The 11,595-nt window shown below is 34.0% G+C and overlaps 1 protein-coding gene across 1 annotated transcript in view; it reads right to left on the reverse strand.

The window, feature by feature from the left end:
- LOC118188463 (uncharacterized) overlaps positions 1-4,761 on the reverse strand; it is a 301,229-nt gene extending 296,468 nt beyond the window's left edge. The window contains exon 1 of the mRNA XM_085806957.1: positions 4,643-4,761. The gene's annotated coding sequence lies outside the window, so the exon portion shown is untranslated. The remainder of the gene's footprint in view (positions 1-4,642) is intronic.
- Between the last annotated feature and the right edge of the window lie 6,834 nt (positions 4,762-11,595).

Consider the following 11,595-nt stretch of genomic DNA (forward strand, 5'->3'; position numbering starts at 1 on the left):
TCCGTAACTGGGGTGTCAATCGGAAGGCTATGAATGACGACTTTGATGTTTTTGTCTTCAGCAAGCTGATATGAATGTAATTTAATCTTTTTGTCGTCAAGGAGGTCCGTAATGTTACGATAAGTCTCACTGGAATTGACTTTGATTTCAAATTCATCTACGGCTTTCATCTTTGCATTAAATTCACTGTAGCCACCTGAGAATTAAAATAATAGTTCAATACTAAATCAAGTTCAATGACAGAAATACTGCTGGTAAAGATTAAGTTGAATGGTTGATATATGTAGAAAAAAACGCATTCCTGGCACTTCTAAATATTATTTCCCAATTTGGCAGAATCTGCATTTAATTTGTCTTTCATATAGATGCACCCTATACGATTGATATCCACTTTATTTTATATTCAGGAATACGACGTTCCATAAAAGTATAACTCAGGCAACGCTGCAAAACAAAAGTGTGTTGAGCACCCCATATAAAATCTGATATTTACAGGGCTTAATTTATAAAATTAGAAGTGCCGGGGCCCTATGGAAGACTGTGAGGAAGGAAAGAAAAAATAAATAAATAAAATAGCTAAAAATTAAAATAATTAAATAATAAATTTAAATTAAGATTAATATTAATTAATTTAATTAATTGATTAAATAATGAGTTTAAATTAAGAAAAATGTAAAGAGATAAAGAGAAATCGAATAAATTATTAAATTAATTTTAAATAGTTAAAAAGAAAAAAAAAGTATCGGACCTTGTCTTATATGGGGCATCGACTGAAATTACAATTCCACTTGGATGCTACGAAGCAGCTCAGCCGATCTCCGTCTGAGTTTAAGCCCTGATTATACGTATAATGTACTATTCCAAGGGATGACAAGTAACACTCTTTCTTTGCAGCACAACAAGGAGAAAGGATAAAACGATTAAATCTCCGCTAAGGAGAATAGTACGAATTCTAGAAACAGTATGAGGATATGGAAAGAAATTTAACGGAAAAGTGTAGCTTTGAAAATAAAGAGGGAATAGTTCAAGACTTTCTGATCGCGATCCTATCGATATCATTCTAGCCGTTAAGCAGAAATTTTTCCTGAATACTTTTCATGGATTCAACATGAGAATAAATATAAGACTTCTCTGTACAAGTGACAGCAGTAGTTATCTTGTTTGGTTACATCATTCACAGGGGCGTAACTAGAGGGGAACAAGGGGGGCATCTGTCCCCGGGCGCAGAATCCAAGGGGCACCAAACTGATGTTACGACATTTTAGAATTAAATGTTTTCCATCCTTGGCAAGCAGTAGGGGGCGCGAAATCTTCAGTTGTCCCTGGGCGCTGAAAACCCTAGCTACGACTCTGATCATTCAGAACGTCTACGGGAGCTCTGCAGTAAGAAAGCATAAGCGTGGAACGTGCACAGCCAGGGTATCACTTTTACTTCTTTGAGGAATACAAAATTTACCCGTTCTCATAACTTCATTGCATATCCTGGAGATTAAGCCTTTGACATAGGATTGGGGGGAGGGATTTTTAACATGTTTTTTTTTCCTTAAAAGTCTCAATCTGTGAAGAAGGCTTGAGTGCGAGGGAAAGATAGGCCTGCATTCAGAAGTTAGAATTGATTTTTAAGGCATGTTTACTATTAAAAGAAAATGTATGTGCTAAAATTGTGGTTCACTTATATAAAAGAAGTGCCGGAGCCCTTTTATTTAGGGCTCCGGTGAGCTCCGGTTGAAATTATAATTTATCTCCAAAACTGGGAAGTACCGGAGCCGGGCTCCAGCGCAATTTAAGCTCTGGATATTTATTAACTTCTTCAGTTTCGCTTGTATTATTAAGATGCATGATAAAAGTATACTAACACTTTTAAAAGATACTTATTAGAGAAAAATGAGCATAAAATTTTTAATAAGAACATTGTGCGTGATTATTTTTAACACTTGTGAGCTTCTTGTTAGCCAAATATGATAATGATCTACTATTTCATTCATATTCGACAGAGTGTCCAGAGTCACCGCCCTTGCTTAGATCGGGCCAAATGTTCATCCACACCCCTTTCAAGCATTTTTCTGTTACCTCATTCCAAGAAAGATTTATGTTTTCTACAGCATTCATGATACTGTAGTTTTCCCAAAACTCTCTTGTTGATTGTTTCCCTTCTCTGTCTGTTTTTTCAAACATCTGTCTAAATGTTCGCCACAAGTAATAAGCCTTAAAATTTGATATAATGCCTTGATCCATTGGTTAAGGCAGTTGTATTAGGCGGCAAGAAAACCACTTCGACTGGAATGCATGTTATTAAGTCAGATAAATTCGTTGGATGGCTTGGAGCATTATCAATTAAAAGTAGTGCTCTTGATTCAAGTTTTTTAATTTCGCAATAGCGTTTAACGGACGGGCAAAAATATTCAGTGACCCAATTCTGGAAAATTTTCATAGTTATCCATGATTTTTTATTAGACTCCCAAAGTACAGGTAAAGTTGATTTGGATATCCCTTTCATCGCTCTTGGGTTTTTTGTAATGGTAAACAAGTAGTGGTTTTAATTTAAAAACTCCGCTTACATTACCACCCAGTAGAAGTGTTAAGCGATCTTTTGCAGCTTTAAATCCTGGTGCATGTTTTTCTTCACGGGATAGAAATCTTCGTTTCGGCATTCTTTTCCAAAATAGGCCTGTTTCATAAACATTAAAAACCAATTCTGGAGGGTAGTTTCCTCGTTCAATTATTGTTTTTAATGTCGATGGGAATTCAGCCACCGCTTTCGCATCACCACTTGCTGCTTTTCCTGTAATATGTATGTTATGAAGCCTATTTCGATGTTTAAATCTACTAAGCCATTCTCGAATAGCAACGAAAGTTTCACTTGTGTCACTTGCCTCAACCTGAATGTGATTAAAACTTTTTCTTGCTTTTTCCGTTATAATAGATTGGTTTAATGGCATATTGCGTTTAATTTCGTTGTCAATCTATACAGAATGTCGTTTTTCCATTTCCTCTACTGTATTATTTCTAGAACGGGTAATTCTAGTTGTAGAGCTTGTCGTAGTTGCAGTTGCCGATGACAGTATTTTTTCTTTATTCTTAAGAATAGTTCTTATTGTTGAAGTTGCCAAATTCAATGCAGCACCAATCTGAGATTGACGTTCACCAGTATCTAATCTTCTAATCACTTGCATTTTAGTTTCTCGTGAAATGTTTTTTCTTGTTGCTTTATTTTCGTGTTTTTTATTATCACCCATGATAAAACCTAACAATCATAATATTTGTCACTATATCAATCGTTATATTACATCAATTTATACTTACAATAACGTTAACAAATGTTTGAAACGATAAAAATATATTCGTATAACACCGCAGGAAAGAAGAAACACAGATAAACTGCTTCGGATATCGGGAAGCCTAAAGCTGCGTGCAATTTCGTGGAATTCCAGAATTCAAATAAAAGAGCATTAAACCGAAACAGCGCTAAACGAAACAGAGTTAAGCGGGGTCTTAACTGTATATACATTTTTTCAAATACAGTCCATTTTTTAGTTAAATTATTAATCTTACTGTGAGGTTACCATAATCCCAGTTTTATTCTGAATATTCTTTGAAAGAGAAAATTTATAGACTAGGCTAAGTTTGGCTTAATCAGTGAACTTTACAAAGCAATTGTATCATGTAAAAATAAGATTAAAAATGTCTGATACTAGAATATCTTCCCGAAGATTTTTTACGTACACTAATTTTCTATATTACACCAATCTAAAAAATTATGACTAATTATTCTTTTGCAATTTAAGATTTGTCTCTTGTATAAGAACCCAGTCTCTCGTACGGAGAAACATAACCAAGCCATTCAGTTGTAGAATGCTTGAAATCGTTCAGCCGTACAAATTCACAGATATCGAAGAGGACATATTTCATATTTCCGAATCAACATTGTTTACATCGACCAACGTTGTTGTTGATGCTGGGCCAAAGAATATGCATAGACGTTCTTTGACTGGGCGGAGCTTCGTAGTGACGTTGGGTTACGCATAAAGTCACCACCACGTGACCTCCCTGCGCGTTCGAGGATTTAACACTAGTTCTGTAAATGTAACGAGAAATTGTGTACCCGTACGTATTCGTTACTCAATAAACCAGTTCTCGTTATTATTGTATCAGCGTTCTATCTATAGATAACAAGTTGCTCATTTAAAAACAAATCTATGTTACGCCCCATTCTGAGTTATGCCTGCCCGGTATGGGCATACTCCTGTAAATCATTTAGAAAAAGACTGCAAGCAGCCCAGAATGGGGCAATTAGACAAATTTGCAATGCCCCCTGGTATGTTAGGAATAGACAGCTCCACAAGGAGCTAAAACTTGAGGAGCTCAAGGATTATTACAGCCGCCTATCGCGGAATTTTTATGACAAGCAGGAGGCTATTGGCAATCCTGCGATAACTAAGTATAACTATGATGTAAATAATCCTATGAATATTAAGCGCCTGCGGGCCATTATGTGTGTTAACCTACCTTAATTTCTGTGTGTAATGACTAATTATTATTATTCATATATAATCTACAAATTTCTTTACTGTTATTGTATTATATATTATTTTTTAGTATCATGCATGTTGTCAGTTTAGCGGTACCAAAGTAGCGCACTTACCTCTTTTGTTTTGCCATGTTTGTCTATGTTCTCTTTCCAGCTCTACCACTCGACAGCTTCTGTGCTTAACTGGCTTTCTATCCAGATTATTGCTTTAAGTTGCCGTTAGGAGATATGCTGTTAAAAAATTATGTACCATTACCTGATAATTATGTATATCCACAACATTTTAAGATATGTTCGTTAATGCATTCAGTTATAATTCACATATATTCGAAACTATACTATAATTTATTCGATGAGGGGTAGGGTTAGTAATACCCAGGTACCCTGGTGTCTGGCACCACTTTAGATAATGACGGTTATTATTATTATTGTATCGTTACTCGTTACTTTCGGTAAAATCCAGTATAGTATAAAGCGTAGCCTGGCACTAAATCACGTGAGCGGCTGAACCACGCGGGAACTGAGCAGTGCTACGACAAGGACTTTTGCGTCGCATTTTTGGGTAAAAAGAATTCACTTTGTTTTGGCTATTATTTTGTGGTACAGTGTTCTAAAATCCGAAGGTTAGGTTAGGTTATTTAATTACGGTAAAGCCTCGAGGGCTATCTGCCTAAGGGGAGGGATGCCTTCGGGGAGGACTTTCTATGGGGAACTGGCTCGTATACACGTTACACATGGGGAAAACCACGAAAACACCCATGCAGCCAGCCCGTTCGGAATTCGAACCTCGGACCGAACTACCAGTGTTCAACGACTTACCGCTCGGCCGCTGGTGGGCCCTCTAAAATACGAAGAGCGGAGCCCTACGGAAGGCCGTCAGGAAAGTAGGAAAAAATAAAATAAAAATAGAAAATAAAGAAAGAAATAAAATAAATATTACAATGATAATATAATTAGTAATTAAAATAATAAAAAAAATTTTTAAATAATAATCTGAAAGGTTTTAGATTTTAAATTACGTCCAAAGGGGTGTTTTTTTAACATTTTGTGTTTTACATTTATTTATTAAATATCATGTACTTCGCACTTAAATCATAAAATTCAGTTCAAGAGCAATATCGCAAAATGATTTTAAAATGAGCATATCTTTAGAATTTCCGATACACAGTCTCGCGCGCTGATAATAAAAATGTTTTTTCTGTAAACGTTGCCATTGCTCGCTTTGAAATCCGTGAGTTTGTTTCTCAAAAATTCGTTAACTTTTACAAAATATGAAACCAATAATAAAACAAATTCCAAATTTCAAATTTGGGCGTCCAGATGCCCATATTCGCAGGAAGATCACGTTATTCAAAATTTGATGGCTCTAGGTACCGTTGTTTTATCACAGTGCAAGAAACATACATACATTTATTCTTCATTATTTAATTTCTTTAAATACAATACTGGGCGATAATATTTGGTGGCAACAATTTGAAAAAGGAAACAACGCTTACAGTGAATCAATGCAAAATGCCAAAACGAAATTGATAGTTCTTCTGAATAAATTACCCCTTTGGACTAAAAATTAGTTATTAAAATACTTAATAATTAAAATAATAAAAAAGTGATTAAAATAATGAATAATTAAAGTAACATAATAATTATCAACTGAAATACAAAATACTTATAATTAAAATTCAGTAAAAATGTAAAGACAATTAAAAATGTAATTAATTCTTATAGTTATGATGAATAGTTAAATAATTAAATAAAATACCAGACCTCGTCTTATTGGCTTAGTATTCTTTCGTCCTTTCTCGTTTTATCCGCGGCTCGAAAAAATGTCGTTTCGTCTGCTGTCTTCCCCCCATCAGTTCCCTCTTCCCCGTTTCATCTGCTGCTCGAAAAACAGGTGTTCACTTTACGATAAGGCCGAACGCCTGTTTACTTCAATTAAGTTGGTTTAGAGGAGATTACTGTTTGTACTTTGACTTAGCTTTTGATTTCTAATACTATTTGATATTTTATGCAGACAAATTATGCTGAGCAGAATAATGAATTTCAGACGTGTTCAAAAGGTGTATAATAACATTTAACATTCTGAATATAATAACATTTTTGTTATATAATATCCATTTTTTAATTTCACGCATTTCTAAAGCTACAGAACCACAGTATCACTATTTTGACACACGGCACAAAAAAAAAAAAAAAATGTATAATTAAGATTAATGTTAAATTTTTTATTAAAAATAATGGGTTTTCTTTAACCATTCATGCTTTTAGAGGATTTTACATGTGGTAGTCTTAAAAAGATATTCACTACCAATGTTTGTTTATGTTCTCAAAAATACAGGTTGTAAGGATCCTAAGTTTTACTAACGTTTATTTTGTTTTAAATCTTTACTATCACTTCTTATTTTCTACTTCCGGCCAGAATTAAAAGCTTTAACTTATTTATGCAAATTTGTCTTGCTAACGCCAAGTACTTAAGTTGTGGCTTTTTGCCAAGCAAGAGGAGGAAGGAGTATTAGAAGCAGGCCGCTGGCCATAGTAGTTTTTACTCGTTTGTTGCTTGCCTTCAAGGCCAGAGGTTTAGTTCTCTTGATAAATTCAAACGTATCGTAGTTTTAGCAGCTCTCTGTACTACATACGGATTTTTTTTTAATAACGGCCAATCTTAAAGTTAAGCACTTGTATATTAATCCAAAGTTAGTTTAGTTAGAGTTTTAGTTAATATTTTTATATTCTTACGTTCAGACCACAAGTGGTTGGTCTCTGTATTCCGAAGTTCCGGAAATCGCTGTAAAGATAGAAAAATAAAGGGTTTTGTATACCCTTCCTGTGTGTATTGTCTACTTCACAAATTATTGAACATAGCTTGAGTAAGCTCCCTGTTCCGAGTCAGGACAGTTCATATTTCCAAAGCAAGTAAAGAGGAACACCAGTCCTGATAAGGTCTCTCTTAGAATGTTTATGTTCTCAAAAATACAGGTTTCTCTTTGAGATGTCGTCAATAGATGATTTGCTATAATTATTTTCTAATAGATAATGGAATTTAATGTCAATTTTAAAAAAATATCTCTTTATATTAAGAGAGATTTATGGCTCTAATTTTTCTTTCGCAATTAACTGTTACATAAGCTTAATTATTTTCTTATACCTTTTAATGTACATAACTGAAATATTTACTTTCAGGCAGGCATACGCACACACTCACACATACGTAATAATACTAAATCCTTTATATACAATAAAAATACAAAGAATATTCTCTATTACATTTTATTGCAGCACAGCAGTTGTAAAATATTTTGGAAATGAATTATGTCTCTTTTTGAAAAAAATTAAAATTACCTTTTTAAAAACCTTTTCTCAACTTATATCATTTCATACTTTGTTATAACATTAATTCACGTGTACACAATAAAATTCGTCCGAATACAGAGAATATCCTTGGATTAAAAAAATGCAGTTCCCCTTTCAGAATATTTTTTCAGCATAAATCATCTAGTTTTTTCTTGTATGTGTGTGGGCCAATAAGCGACCGAGCGCTGAACACTGGTAGTTCGGTCCGGGGTTTAAATCTCGGTGAATGAGCTGGCTGCATGAGCGTTTTCGTGCTTTTCCTCAAGTGTAACGTGTATACGACCCAGTTTCTATTAGAAAGTCTTCCAACTTAAAAAGTCAAAGGAGCACCCAATTCTACAATACAAGCAAACTAAAAATACATAATCTCAATAAACTACATTTTAAACCAAACAATAAAATAACCTAAAAAGGGAAAAACATGTAATATATTTAAGCACAACAAAAAGCAAATATCCACTTACCCTATTTAGAAGTTTCTTCGTCTTTAGTCTGTGGCACACAAAATTCCTTAACAGCATCCCAAAAATTATCTGAACTGGAATCCGTATATCGGCGTCTCCACATCTGAACCTTTCTTCCTACAAACCCATTCAAATCCATCTAAACAGTTTTTTACGTTCGACTAAACGCATATCCTTCTTACTTACAGGACACTTATAATGGCTACTAAGTAAACCTTCATTTGCACACCAGTCAATTAACGCTCTTTTCCCTTTCGTTCCAAATCCTACAGAAACTTCAAATTAATCTTACTACATTCAGCCATTCTACCGTCTAAACAATAAAACCAACACACACCACAAAAGCGCTTACAAAACACCCCATGATTCAAAATTTCCCAGAATCATGCACCCGATTACGTCACAATAGGGTTTCCGTAAAATCCAATTACTCAGGTTACCATAAATGAAAGAACAACTTGGCGATAAATAAACAACTTCGCCATAATACAAGGGGTACCTTAACGTCTACTCTAACCCAAAATGGAAATTTTCTATGTTTGTAAACTATTTGTTAACAGTTTTATAATTTAAATATTTTTTGTCTTAAAAGGTTATGCAACAATGTCATAAATCAAACCATTGAAATATAGCATCGCGTACGGGTGTCTACTATTCCTACTGAATTTGAATAAAAAAAAGTTTTAATTTTTAGCAACTGATAATTATATGAATAATTTTATTTGTTCATGAATTTTACCTATCATGTAACTACATATACTATGTATCGTAGATATCAATCAGCAGAAAACTTTGGAATGATGCACTAAAAAACAATTTACTAGTGAGTAAAAATATAGCAAATTTTTAACAAAAGGTAATAGAAAGGAAAATAAAAACAATTATATAATTATAGGTTAAATCACAAAACGTATCATCTTGCATATAAATGTACACACACATATATATATGTAAGATAAAAATGTATGAATCAAAATTATAGTTTAAACTATAAACATTAATTCTTCCTCTCTATTCTAAAATCGTAATAACTTCTCTGCATTGCGTCATTTCTAGATCATTCTATGGCACGCGCAGCTCTGATGACGTAATAATTGTAAACCAAAACTTTTCTCTTCGCGTGCTTCCATCTTTCATAACTACGCACTTCAGCTTTTGCTCTCTACTGTGCTAAGATGTAATTTCGCTGGCTTGCTTTCTATCTCAACAATATCAAAAATGTAAATCTTCGGTGGAAAGGCACGACTAGAGTGCCAAGTGATTGTGGCCAAAAATATCACTTGCAAATAAAATTGGAATTAAAACTGCCTCGACTGCCAAGTTCTTTAGATATTACCAAGTTAGAATTACTAGCATACTACGCAATCAGAATCTTCTTCAATATGGGTCTAATCACGCATCGACAGTGTTCCGTCTTTTCCTTGTGCTTTTATTATGACATATATATATTATACAAAATGGGAAGGAAAAATTACAAAACTGTATATTAAGAGAATGGAAGGATTTTCTGTTTACATAAATGAACCTTTGTATTCTGTGTCATTAGGTACAATTATAGATACGTGAGTATCTACAGCGCCGATGACACCACAAAATCCAAACTTCAAATATGCATGTTGAATTTAGGATGTGTATAATTTGAATATCTACTGTGTATTCTTTAATGCATTTGATGATGTATTACATTTTTTATACACTACAAATTAAAATAAAAGTAGGGGGATACATTATAATTTAAAACATTAAATTTATAAATTATTCATCAAAACATGAAATTAAGTACATTAATATAGCCATTAGTTAAAAAATTACAATTTTAAATTAAAAGTATGCACTCTTTATATGAGAAAATGAAAAACACCAAATATATTATTTTCACTAAAATTAAATTAAAGAATTGCTTATCTGTATGTGTGTATACTTTACATTTAATTATAATTTATTTTTAAAATATATGTATTTGTAATAATAAAATTCCATAGTCAAGAATACACTTAAAATTCTAACTGTATGTTCTTTTCATTTTTATTGGCAACAGCTTGTAGGGTTTATATTTATTTTAACTAACATTTATTTTAAGTTTAAACTATCTTTCCTGTCAAGCCTTACTTTCCCCTGGAACTGCCAATGCCAGAATATGTAAATTTGAGTAGAACGCGCAAGCATTCAAATTATCAGCGGAAGTAGTATGATTTAAATAGAAGGAAACAAGTTCAGTTAGAGTTATTCTTACTTAGCGAGCGCGGAGGTAGAAATCGAGAATTGAAGAACCCCGCGTTGCGGCCTATGTGCTTGGCGGGAAGTAGTTGCAATTGTTCCAGTGAGCTTCAAGTCTGCTGAATTAGCTGCGGTATTTGTAAAACGCGGTGAGTTAGTTACTTTAGAGAGCCTCGTAGTTAGAATCTTGTCTTTATTTTCTTTTCAGGTTATTATTTTATTTTGACTGCCTAGTTGGCAAAGTTTGTAAGCGTCAAGAGGACGCAATTGTAAATTAGTACGTTGAATAAAAAGGGACTTAAACCCTTTATAAGACTCTGTGGTTTATACAAGCTTTCACAGTCACCCTTGGTTGCGTGCAAGTTGTAGGCGCGCAACGTTATATTGGCGCCCGAACACTTATCGAACTGAAATGGCCGAAAACTGGATGGAAGCCGCTGGACAACACCAAGAAATGACAACTCAGTTAGAAGGATTTGGATACCTGGTCCAGACATTGAGAGCATCAATCAAGCCAAACGTCTATTTCGACGGAAAAAATTCGGTGTCCGTATTTTTAGAAGGTATAGAAAACCACTTTCAGCTCTATCCTGTGCCTGAAAGACAAAAAGTTGCTATCGCCACATCAGCACTAAGAGGACAGGCCGCGCTATGGTGGAAAATATAGGAAAATTTCTACTAGGTGAATTTGGAAGCCCGACGTATACATTTGAAAATTTCAAAAAATCGTTAGTAAAGGCCTTCCCCATAGTGAAAGATCGCGCACGGCTGGAAGCCGAGCTATATAGTTTCTATCAACGGGATACAGCACAATTGACGGACTTTATTTTACGAAAAATCAAACTAACGGATATGTTGTATGGGAAAAAACCCGATGCGGAGATAATTGAAATAATATTACCAAGATTGTTACCCGCTGTCCAAGACTACTTTGAAATTAGAAACCCAACCACATTGCAGGAACTTTTCGAATTGGCGGTGAAATTTCAAAATCGCAGAATAGCGGAAAGAGCGAGAGGGGAAACATATTCTCAA

Source organism: Stegodyphus dumicola, chromosome X1 (genome assembly GCF_044657685.1).
Source record: "Stegodyphus dumicola isolate Sdum_Otavi_A_Nest chromosome X1, ASM4465768v1".
NCBI lineage: Eukaryota > Metazoa > Arthropoda > Arachnida > Araneae > Eresidae > Stegodyphus > Stegodyphus dumicola.